Raw genomic sequence first — 13,187 nt, forward strand, 5'->3', positions numbered from 1 at the left:
TCACAGTATACTGTGATTGTCCAGTTACACGTTAAATCAAGTCATCAACCATAACAATTTCATTCTCATCAATCATTCCACTGGTTCAATTTGCTTTCAGTGCCTGAATATAACTAATTTAATTTTTCAGTTTGACACTTTGGGGGTGAATTTCTGCGGAGGTTCTCTCATATGTCCATTGTTAACTTCAATGGAAGAGCTGCAGAAATCACAAATTGTAAGTTGTAAGCACCATTTACACTGTTCGTCAGGGTTTCCACAGCTCTTCCACTGAATTTGCATAAGATTATAAATCCACCCCTTTACAACTACATTTAAAATCTACTTAATTTTACATATTACCTATACACATACATCTTTTATTTGTACCAGTTACTGATACAAAAGTCTATAGATTTGTGACTAAAGCATCAATAACTTCCCAATTAATGTACTTTCTTAATTATGTTCTTGATCGTATTTGTAGATGGTGTCATATTACTTAATGATAATATTATTTAAATATTTCTTCATCACTCATATATAACTTTTATATAGTTAAACTCGAGGAACAGCACCTCATCTTCTGATTCGGCACTTTGCAGCCTTCCGGACTCAATATCGAGTTCAACAATTTCAGATCATAACCTCGGCCCCTATTACATTTTTACTTATATTTCTTTCCACCTCTTTGTTTTGGGTCTTCCTTTCCCCCCCCCCCTTTCCTTTTTTTTTCTCTCTCCCACACAGCAGCTGTCTCCCATTCTGCCAGTACACTTCACACCTAATCTTGCCGTCTTTTGTCTCCACTGTCCTATTACCATCTCGTCTGGTTTTGAATACCTCTTAATGTCTCTTTTACTTCTTTTATTTCTTTTGTTCTATCGCAGCCCTGCCTTCGATCTATTTTATTTCCTTTCCAGTTTGAAAAAGGGTTAGACCCGAAACGTCACTCTAATTTCTCTCCACCGATGTTGCCTGGCCTGCTGAGTTTTTCCAGCATTTTCTGTTGTTATTTTTATAACTTTTATTATATTATCAGAGAGTAAAGATTCAACACCCACTTTGTTAGATTAAACTTCAAATGTAATATGGCCATGGTCCCTCTATAGATCCCGTCTGAAAACGCATCATGAATGATGTCACCAGACCTGCTCAATCTAATCCGGCCGGGTAATGCGCTGGGCGGGCTTAATAGGCCCCATTAAGGTACATTCATTTTCAACAGCGGGTTGTAGCCAACAGCAGGATTGGGACCCGACATGGACACCAGCTGCACGGGACCCGCCCAGGCAGGCAAAATTCCAGCCAACGTCTCAGCATCTACTCTGTCAAACCCTCTCAGAATCTTATATGTTTCAATGAGATCACCACTCATTCTTCTAAACTCCAGAGAGTATAGGCCCAATCTACTCAATCTCTCCTCATAGGACAACCCTCTCACCCCAGGAATCAATCTACTGAACCTTCGTTGCACCACCTCTAAGGCAAGTATATCCTTCCTCAGATAAGGAGACCAAAACTATGCACAATGCTCCAGGTGTGGTCTCACCAAAGGCCTGTACAATTGTAGCAAGACTTCCTTACTCTTGTACTCCAACCCCCTTACAATAAAGGCCAACATGCCATTTTCCTTCCTAATTGCTTGCTGTACCTGCATGTTAACTCTGTGTTTCCTGTACAAGGACACCTAAATCTCTCTGAACACCAACATTTAATAGTTTCTCACCATTTAAAAAATATTCTGTTTTTCTATTCTTCCTACCAAAGTGAATAATCTCACATTCTCCCACATTATACTCCATCTGCCATCTTATTGCCCACTCACTTAACCTGTCTATATCCCTTTGCAGGCTCTTTGTGTTCTCCTCACAGCTTACTTTCCCACCTAGCTTTGTACCATCAGAAAATTTGGATACATTACACTCAGTCCCTTCATCTAAGTCATTAATATAGATTGTAAATAGCTCAGGCCCAAGCACTGATCCTTGCAGCAACCCACTAGGTACAGCCTACAATTCTGAAAATGACCGGTTTATTCCTACTCTCTATTTTCTGCCCGTTAACCAATCCTCTATCCATATTATCCCTTGCGTAACAACCTTTTATGTGGCACCTTATTGAATGCCTTTTGGAAATCCAAATATACTACATCCACTTGAAAGATCTCAACCAATGTATCCACTATCTCTGCAGCCACATCTTTTAGAACCCTAGGATGTAGACCATCAGGTCCAGGAGATTTGTTGGCTTTTAGTCCTATTAGTTTCTCAAGTACTTTTTCTCTACTGATCTTAATCACTTTAATTTCCTCACTCTCATTAGCCCCTTGGTTCCCCACTACTTTTGGTATGTTTTTTACTGTGAAGACAGATACAAAATATTTGTTTAAAGTCTCTGCCATTTCCTTATTCCCCATTATAATTTTTCGTATCCCAGCCTCTAAGGGACCAACACTTACTTTTGCTACTCTCTTCCATTTCACATACTTGTAGAATTTCTTATAATCGGTTTTTATATTTCTTGCTAGTTTACTCTCATATTCTATTTTCTCCCTTTTTATCAATTTTTTGGTCATCCTTTGCTGGTTTCTACAGCTCTCCCAATTCTCAGGCTTTCTTCGCAATATTCTTTTAATCTAATACTATCCTTAACTTTTTTAGTTAGCCATGGATGGATCACGTTTCCCATGGAGTTTTTATTTCTCAACGGATTGTATATTCATTGAGAATTTTGGAATACTTCCTTAAATGTTTGCCACTATTATTTATCGTCATACCTTTTAATCTAATTTCCCAATCTACCTTAGCCAACTCACCTCCTCATACCTATGAAATTGGCTTTATTTAAGTTTTAGACTCTAGTTTCATACTTAAGTATTTCACTCTCAAACTCAATGTGAAATCATATTATGATCGCTCTTCTCCAGAGGATCCTTTACTATGAGATTATGAATTAACCCTGTCTCATTACATAATACATGGTCTAAAATAGCCTGTTCCCTGGTTGGTTCCATGATGTATTGTCCTAGGAAACTGTCTCAAATGCATTCCATGAACTTGTCCTCCAGACTACCTTTGCCAATTTGATTTGGCTAGCCTATATGAAAATTAAAGTCCCCCATGATTATTGCATTACTTTTGTTACAAGTTCCTATTATTTCTTGATTAATGCTCTGTCCAACGGTACAGCGACTGTTAGGGGGGTCTTTAAACTACTCCCACCAATGTTTTCTGCCCCTTGTTACTTCCTATCTTCACCCATACTGATTCTACTTCCTGTTCTTCTGAGCCAAGATCCTTTCTCACTACTGTCCTTATGTCATCTTTTATTGTTACCCCCTCTTTTTCCATTCTGCCTGTCTTTTTGAAATGTCAAGTGCCCTGGAATATTTAGTTCCCAACCTTGTTCACATTGCAACCACATCTCTGTAATGGCTATTAGTTCAAACCCATTTATTTCTTATGCTTATCTTTACCCAAATTGCTACACTGCTTCATTGCCTTGACTTTTCTCTTTAGATTTCTAAATTTCCCCTCACCTGACCCCTCCCTGCCTTTTTTGTTTAAAGCCCTATCTACAGCCCTAGTTATTTGCTTCGCCAGGACACTGGTCCCAGCCGGGTTCAATAGGAAAAGGAGTAGTGCCAGAGTACTAGCAAACAGCAAATGTAATTCTTATCTTCTTAAGGAAGATAGAACTAAGCCAGCGAACTAAGTCACTTAAGTTAGGAGGCACTTTAACAACAACAACAACTTGCATTTATATAGTACCTTTAACGTAGTAAAACGTAACAAGTTATAAGTTGTGTCACTAAGTTAAGAGGCACTGTAAGTTGTGTAGATGGGACCAGGAATTAAATAGGTGGGAAAAACGATGACAGGTGGTTCAATGTGGGGAAGTTCAAGACTGAGATTGACAGATTTTTGTTAGGTAAGGGTATCAAGGGATATGGATCAAAAGCAGGAAAATGGAGTTGAGGTACAGATCAGCCATGATCTAATTGAATGGTGGAACAGGCTCAAGGGGCTGAATGGCCTACTCCCGTTCCTATGTGCCTATAGAACTATAGACCAATTAGCTTAATGTCAGTGGTAGGAAATATACTATTGTAGGAACTGGGGTTCCTAGCCGAAGAATTGAGATCGACTCAGAAAATCCAAAACAATAAAATTTAATGAACAAACGAAGCTGTACAGGAAACTGTAGGATACAATGCAAATAGGTCTGGTCTGCTTGAAAGCCTCTCTGGAAAACTGCTAGAAGGTTCCGAGCTCAACTGCTAGCAGGTTCCGAGCTCAACTGCTAGCAGGTTCCGAGCTCAACTGCTAGAAGGTTCTGAGCTCAACTGCTAGCAGGTTCCGAGCTCAACTGCTAGCAGGTTCCGAGCTCAACTGCTAGCAGGTTCCGAGCTCAACTGCTAGAAGGTTCCGAGCTCTACTGCTAGAAGGTTCTGAGCTCTACTGCTAGAAGATTCTGAGCTCTGACGTCATGACGTCATCACGTTCTTCCCGCTGTTGAGAGATCAGGTGACATCATCACGCGGAGTACAGGAAAGAAGCCCTAGTACAGTTAACAGATACATTAAAGGTGCAGCCCCCAGCTGTACTACATTGCTGTAAAAGGAATTATATACAATTGTCCGTAATCCTCTGGTGGTTCCGCCACACTATAATCTTTGCTAAAAGATTAGGCAACAAAACATCTAGATATGGATCATAAAAAATGGTTAACATGGATTCCTAAAAGGAAGGTCATATTAAGCAGCCTTATTGAATTCTTTGAAGAATTAACAGAAAGTTAAGTCAAGGGCAATGCAGGGGATGTGATATACGTGGACTTTCAGAAGGCCTTCGATAACAGATTCATGACAAAGGTCAGTGCGTGTGGTGTCAGCGGCCAGGTAGCAGAATGGATTCAAATGTGGCTACAAAACAGAAAACTGAGGGTGGAAGTTAGGGGAAGTTTCTCAGACTGGCAGAAAGTGGGAAGTGGTGTCCCACAGGAATCTGTGCTGAGACCGCTGTTGTTCACCATGTACATAAATAAGTTGGACTCAGAAATTGAAGGTATGGTGGCGAACTTTGCAGAAGATACCAAATTGGGAGGTATAGCTAATAATGTGAAGGACTGCATTAAAATACAGGAAGACATAAATAGGGTTGCAGAGTGGGTGGATAAATGGGAAATGAAATTCAATATAGTGAAGTGTGATGCAGTTCATTTTGGTAGGAGGAATAAGGAGGCTACTTATTCCTTGGAAGGTAAGAAACTGAATGGTAAGAAACTAAATGGTGTAGTAAAGCCAAGAGATCTAGGAATATAAACACATAAATCACCAAAGTAGCAACACAAGTCAATAAAGCCATAAAGAGTGCAAACAATGTACTGGGGTTCATTTCTTGAGGAATAGAGTACAAAAGCAGGAAGCTAATGTTAAATTTATATAGTCCCTTGTTAGACCACACTTGAAGTACTGTATGCAGTTCTGGTCTTCATTATACAAAAATGGATATTGAAGCACTGGAGAAAGTGCAGAAGATTTACAAGGATGATACTAGAACTGAGGGGATGAAACTATCAGGAAATATTAAGCAGGGTGGGGCTCTCTTCTCTGGTAAAGAAAAGACTAAGAGGGGACTTGATAGAAGTCTTTAAAATTATGAAGGAATTCGGTAGGGTGGATGTGGAGAAATTGTGGGTGAGTCCAAAACAAAGGAGCATTAATATAAGAGAGCCACTAACAGATCAAATAAAGAATTTAGGAGGGATTTCTGTACACAGAGAGTGGTGAGACGTGGAACTCACTGCCACATGGAGTGGCTGAAGCAGATTTCACTGATGCATTTAAGGGGAGGTTTTATGCATACACGAGGAAGAAGGGAACAGAGGGATTTGGGAGCAGGGTGGGCAGAAGTAGTTAGAGTGGGAGGAGGTCTGAATGGAGTATGAACACATTCAATCTTGCCAAATTGCCTTTTTCTATGCTGTTGATTTTAGTAATTCTCCATTCTTACGAATGTATGAACAATGACAGACATTAAGAGACCCTCTAGTCCATCCAGACTGTCCCACACAATTGTGATACCTTATCTATCACAATATATACTCTCCCCACCCAACCCAAAACCATGTGATCTCCTTGGCGAGGCGAAAAATCAGGTAAAAACTAGATTATAAACATAATTAAAAACTATCTTATTCAGCTGGGCTGACTTTAACCCCCTCTACTCAGTGTAATCGGGGCAGTAGCAGCCCGAAAATGGTATCATGTTCACCTCGTTCACACTGGCACTTTGGCTGCCACCACCTTGGGTAGGGTTATGGGATGTGTGGTCTGAGCACCTGCCTGCTTCAAGCGGAAGACCACTTGTAATATGCAAAGCAGGGTCCTATGACAAACATAGGACCCCGGCTGGAATTTCGAGGTACAAATGGGTGATCTTGTGCCGAGCACAATCCCTACTTTTGTAACAGGCCGTCAGCGGACTAGCCAGCGGTCTTTAAAGTTGCGTCTGGAGGCCACTCACAAATTGGCCCAGGAAATTTAAATGTTTTTTGGTGGGTTCAGGAGGAGGAGGATCGCCATTGTCTGCTGGAATCATCTCCCCCTTTCACTCAGGCCCCAACTGTCAGCTGGTTCAATGTGGGAGCTGGCCAATTTCCCGCCCTTTCACAAGGGGTATCTGCTTGGCGCCAGCACCTCGCCAGTTGCCCAGGCCTCAAAATGGTACGGGTCTCACACCGCCAGGCAGTGGTGGGCTGCCCATTCTACTCCTGCAGTTAAAATCAGCCCTAGTAGTTCTTAAATCCGCCAGGGCTGAACCCCATCGAAACACTCTCAGCCCCTGTTCCGATTTCTGAGAAACCAAGTCTTGAATTTTCTTGGACTTTCTGCCACTGCGCTGTACTAACTTCATTGGAAACGCCGTTTATGCACTTAAACTGGGTATACGCTGCACTTTCGATGAAGTTTCCATGGCGCAGTAGCAGAAGGCCCAAGGAAATCCAGGGCCCAAGTTGGTGGCTGAAAGCATTTTCAGAAAATATTTTGAGCAATTTGATTAGTTGCCCTTCTCCTGCTTGGTAGCTTGTATTTTTTCATTGCTTGCTGCTTCTTCATTGGGAGCTTTCATTCAGTTAACTGTGATTTGTTGATTGTTTTTTAATGAATATGTTACTTGAGCCAATTGGGTGAAACTATGATGCATACTTTGCATGTGTGACACTTTGAAGTATGACATACACTTACCCACACACTACTGGCAAGCAGCAGCCACAAGAGATTTAATTATGTGGAAGATATTACTGTTGTGTAACTTCTAGGGTTGGAAACAAAACAAAAAATAAGTAGCTATGTCCAAAGGAAATGTGTGACACTTTCTTTTATTGAAGGACTGTAATTTCCAAACCTAACAGAGGAAATAAAGTTTCCTATGAATTCACACATATTTGGTGCATTAATTTAAAGTACAGTAGGGTCCTATTGCACTACGGATGATTTTGCCAGGTTCCGCTCGCAGCATGGAGCCTCAGTAATCATGGGAGTGCAAATGGGGATAAAACATTATGGGGCTAAATTTGGTTGATTTGCGCCTCTTAGGGCACTAACGGGGTGCAAATCAATTAGCGCCTGGGCGTGACGCCGCTAACGCCTCCCGCAAAATTCAGCGGGAGGTTAGCGTAAGCGCCGCGCGGCACTGCACCGCCGGCGATGATGTCATTGCCGTGCGCAGCGCCCCACTCGTGCCCCGGCTGTAATATTGGGTGGCGCATCCTGACTTACTGCCAGACGCTATGTCCGCCAGCATCAGGGGGCCTTCCTTGCAGCCGGGGCAGCGCTAGTTAAAGGGGAGGTGGCGGGCAGCCATTTTTGTTGCTGGCCGCCTGCCAGCACCTGCCCCGCTGCTGTCCCCAGACCCCGTGAAGCCCCCAAAGGGGGCACTACCTAATTTTTACCCCTAAATATCATTATTATAGTGGTTAAAGTTGGTTCCATAGGGATCAGCGCTGGGACCTCTGTTGACCACCATTTACATAAATGATTTGGACTCACAAATCAGAAGTACAATTTCAAAATTTGCAGACAACTCTAAATTGGGCGGTATGGTTAATACTGAGGAAGAGTACGACTAAATACAAGTAGACATTAACAAACTTGCAGAATGGGTGTGTAAATGGCAAATTAATTTTAATACAGATAAGTACGAAGTAGTGCATTTAGGTAGGAGGAATAAGGAGGCCACATACTCCTTGGGAAATAGAAAATAGAGTCTAAATGGGTTTGAGGAGGAAAGGGATCTAAGGATAAAGATTCACAAATCATTAAAAGTAGCAATGCAAGTTAACAAGGCTGTAAAAATGCAAACAAAACGGTGGGGTTCATTTCTAGAGGAATAGAATTGAAAAGCAAAGAGGTTATGTTAAGCTTGTATAAAACCTTAAGGGGGCACCAGCTGCAACACTGGTTTAGCCCGTGTTTAGCGCAAGGCGCCATCTTGGTAAAGGAGTTGAAGTGTGCACTGGGAACAGCTACCCAGAGGATTGTTGAAGCTCTGATTGACAATTAAATTGCCTGCTAGCACTCATTAAAGAGGCTGCATGGCATTTTGGTGGCAAGCACTTGAATTAGCGACCTTTCCAAACAGTGACCAGCTGAACAGGAGTAAACAAGTCGTTGCTGAGGATTTTGATGCTACTTAAAGATATGCTCAGCTTTCACTGTTTAATTGCTGCTGGAGGTGTGAAGAGGAATTTTGAGACACATCGGGAGACTTTCTGGGACACTTTGTCAAGAGTTCACCAACACTCTTATCAACATTTATTCTGGAAATTTTCTGAGGACTTCACATAAAGAGCGAGTGCTGTTCTACTCTACCTTATTGGAGACCTGATAGGAGTCACCAGAAGGGAGTGCTTGATCATGGGCATCTTGCTAGTGGTCCTCTTTGGTCTGGAAGAGAAATGGGAGGAGGACATGAGGCCAGGCAGAGCAGCACCAGCTGCTGCAGGAGAGAGGGACAGGAAGGAGAGGTGGGCTCCTCCCCCACCTCCCCCTCACCCACCCCTGCGGATACAGGACATCCCTCCTCCTCTGGGCCTCCTCCACCAGGACCTCCAGTGCCACACCTGAGAACCTGTGTGCCCTATCCCTCGGTCTCTGAGCCATCCTGAAACATTCTGTTATGTGTCAGCTAGCACACTCCACACCTTCAGTGGAACTGGGTGTGTGGAGCTACACAGACAACCCCATGTGTTGTGTATGTAACTGTTCTACCTTTAAGAGAACTATCGTATGTAACCGTTCACCTTTAAGAGAACTATTTTAGGTGTGGCACTACTTTATCTTGGCTGCTGTATACTGTAATACCGACGGTGACCACACCGGTATATAAGTGCTGTGTCAGGATTTATTGGGCAGATTCGCCCTGACCTTCGAATAGTAAAGTCCTGTTTAAGTTACTCTTGTAGTCTGTGTATTACTTCGCTATACAACCCACAGACTTTACAGTGGCGACGAGTTCGATCTTACCCTGCAGCAACAATACTTCTGAAGAAGTAAACGAGCGTCGAAAAGAGGCACCCGCCCTCGTCGTTTTGCTGAGAGAAAACTCGAGTCTGCAGACCAAGAAAGGAGGAAGATTCAAACACGAAGTCTTCCATCAGCAACAGGCACGGATTGTCCGTTCTGCCACGGTGGTGAGTGAGCCGATCAACACGAGAAGCAAGTCGGCCACGGTGACTGTGAGTAAAGGGAAAATAGAAACAAATAAACGGAAGATAAGGGCGGTGCACTCGACCACGGTCGAGGGGGAAAGGAGCCGGACAGAAGTCGGGCCCAGAGGCGCTGAGACTGGGGCAGCGTGGAGCAGAAGCCGCGGTACAAGCAGGCTGGGGAGCGTCGTGAGACGACTAGACTGCGACGGCGAAAAAGGCCGGACAAATACCGCGACCACGAGGCGCTGCGACCGGGATCGTAAGGCGCGGGAAGATATAAACATAAATAAGCCACGGAGAACTCAGCCACAGCCGGGGAGGAAAGCACCGGACTGCGAGAAGCTGGGAGGCGCGGTTGGGGTGAAAAAGGCCAGACAGTGACTGAGGCCACGAAGCGCTGCGACCGGATCGTAAGGCGCGGGAAGAGATAAAAATAAATAAACCGCGGAGAACGCAGCCGCAGCCGGGGAGGAAGCACCGGACTGCGAGAGGCTGGGAGGAGCGATTGGGTGAAAAAGGTCGGACAGTGACCGAGGCCACGAAGCGCTGCGACCGGGATCGTAAGGCGCGGGAAGAGATAAAATAAATAAATCGCGGAGAACTCAGCAGCAGCCGGGGAGGGAAGCACCAGACTGCGAGAGGGCTGGGAGGCGCGATTGAGAGCCGCGCGAGCGGGAGAGACAGAGCCCGAGCGAGAGCCGCGCGAGCGGGAGAGACAGAGCCCGAGGAAGACTGAGCGAGATCCAGCCCAGCGGCTGAAACTGTTCGCCGTCAATGGGTTGTACCCAGCACCGGAGAGACAGAGCCCGAGCGAGGGAGGCTGAGCGAGATCCAGCCCAGCGGCTGAAACTGTTCGCCGCCAACGGGTTGTACCCAGCACCGGCTGCCCTGCCGAGAGAAGGGAACGCGCTGAAGCCGACGCGCAGGCTGCAAACCCGAAAGCCAGCGGCCGTCGCCCGAGGGAAGCTTACCCCTCCTGCCAGGGGAAGAAACGCGGGAAGCCGCCAGTAGGCGGGGAAGAAGACAGAAGCGGGAACCGCCATTTTTAAAGTGGGCGGGGAAAGAAGATAAGCGCGGGAAACCGCCATCTGGAAAAAAAAAGTTAAAGAATATTGTTGTTGTTTCTCAGGAAGAGTGTGAAGATGCCTAAGCATAGTAACAGCAACGGTTTCAATGCCGAGGTGGAAGACTGGCCCATGTATGTAGAACGCATCGAGATATATTGTACAGCTAATAAGATAGCAAATTATGAAAAAGCTCTAACCTTATTAAACTCAATGGGTGCGAGGACATACGGGTTATTGAAGCATCTCCCATCACCAGCTAAACCGACGGATCAGTCTTTCGATAATATTGTTGCTGTCCTGAAGGATCATTTTAACCCCGCACCGCTGATGTTAGCGGAACGATCTAAATTTTACGGGAGAACGCAACGAAAAGAGGAAAGCAACGCGGAGTACTTGGTCGAGCTGCGTAGACTAGCGAAATACTGCCAGTTTAGAGGAAATCTGACAGAGGCATTGCGAGACAAGTTCGTGTGTGGATTGTCAAAGGAAGGAACGCAAAAACAACTACTCGAAGAGAACGATCTTACACTTGATAAGGCTGTCCTTATTGCAGCATTGCACGAAGCCGCGTCGAGAGACACGGCGGAAATGCAGCGGAAGACAGCGGTACTCAGTGTGGATCAAATGACTTCGGGTACAGCGAAATGTTCTCGTTGTGGGAAGACAAAACACGACCAGAACCAATGCTGGGTTAAAAACCAGGACTGTAGGAAATGTGGCAAGCTTGGCCACATAGCTAAGGTATGCCGGTCAGGAAAGAAGAACAACAATAATAAGTCACCGCAGAAGAAGTACAGAAAGGTACATGAGGTGACTGGGAAGAGTCCAGATGAACAGAATTCGGACTCAGACTCCAACAGCAAGGCACTGGGTAGTCTGAGGAGTCATAATGTGAGTAAAGAAGCTGACCGACAAACTATCTGGATCACACCACAGATTGCAAAAGTCCAAGTGAAGATGGAAGTGGACACCGGATCGGCGTTGATGGTCATGAATAAGCATGATTACAAAAAGTTATTCAAACATATTCCCCTACGGGATACGGAGATAGTATTGCAGACATACACGGGGCACAAAGTATACCCCATCGGAAAGATAGAAGTCAAGGTGAGATACAAAGACAAAGATCACCAAAGGATGGACTTGTATGTGCTGCCCGCGGGAGGTCCACCACTTCTGGGACGGGAGTGGATCAGGAAAATAAAGATAGACTGGCATTCACTAAACACAATGACGGTAGATTCCGGGAAGGAAGAGGTCAAACCTGAACGGTTGTCCAGAATATTGGACGAAGCTAAAGAGGTATTCCAGCAAGGACTGGGAACACTGAGAGGAATTAAAGCAAAAATCAAGATTGCAGAACATGCAAGCCCAAAATTTTTCAAAGCCAGATACGACCTTACGCGATACGACCTGCTGTGGAGGCAGAACTGGAAGAGCTTGAACGTTCAGGGGTACTGTCTAAGGTGGACTGGAGTGAGTGGGCCACGCCCATTGTTCCCGTCATGAAGTCTTCATCAAGTAACAAGCCAGGGGGACTGGGGAAGGTCCGCATCTGCGGAGATTTCAAGATCACAGTTAATCCGGTGCTTCACACGGTACAATACCCGCTTCCGCGGATTGAGGATATCTTTGCTTCATTGTCTGGCGGGCAACACTTCACCAAGATAGACCTGGCACAGGCATACTTACAAATGGAAGTCGAGGAAGAGTCGCGCCAGTATCTCACAATCAACACGCACAGAGGCTTGTATCGTTATAATAGACTGGTTTTTGGAGTAGCTTCGGCTCCAGCAATTTGGCAGAGGGCAATGGAGCAGGTCTTACAAGGTGTTCCAAGCACGCAGTGTTACTTGGACGATATCCTGATTATGGGAGAAGACGAGGAGGAACACCTCACAAATTTGAAACTAGTGCTCACCAGGTTGAAGGAATATGGCCTTCGAGTTAATCGCCAGAAATGTGAGTTCTTCCAGAAACGGATCTCGTACTGCGGTCATGTCATTGACCAAGAGGGGCTGCACAAGTCGCCTGACAAGATAGAAGCTGTCGTGAAGGCCCCCGCTCCGGAAAACGTTTCACAGTTGAGATCGTTTCTGGGGTTGATTAATTATTATCACAAGTTTCTGCCAAATTTATCCACGGTGCTACATCCGCTGAATGCTCTGTTACGGAAAGAAGTGCCATGGAAGTGGAGTGAGGACTGTAAAAAGGCCTTTCGCAGAAGCAAGGCGTTGATTACCTCTGAGGAAGTGTTGGCTCATTTCAACCCAACGTTACCTCTTCGTCTAGCTTGTGATGCTTCCCCTTATGGAATTGGAGCAGTACTTTCACACAAGTTTCCAAATGGCTCGGAAAGGCCAGTCGCATTTGCGTCCCGATCGTTGACCTCCGCGGAGCGAAATTACGCTCAGATAGACAGGG

The sequence above is a fragment of the Somniosus microcephalus genome, chromosome 5, assembly GCF_052327205.1.
Source record: "Somniosus microcephalus isolate GS21.2 chromosome 5, FLI_Smic_1.0, whole genome shotgun sequence".
Taxonomy (NCBI): domain Eukaryota; kingdom Metazoa; phylum Chordata; class Chondrichthyes; order Squaliformes; family Somniosidae; genus Somniosus; species Somniosus microcephalus.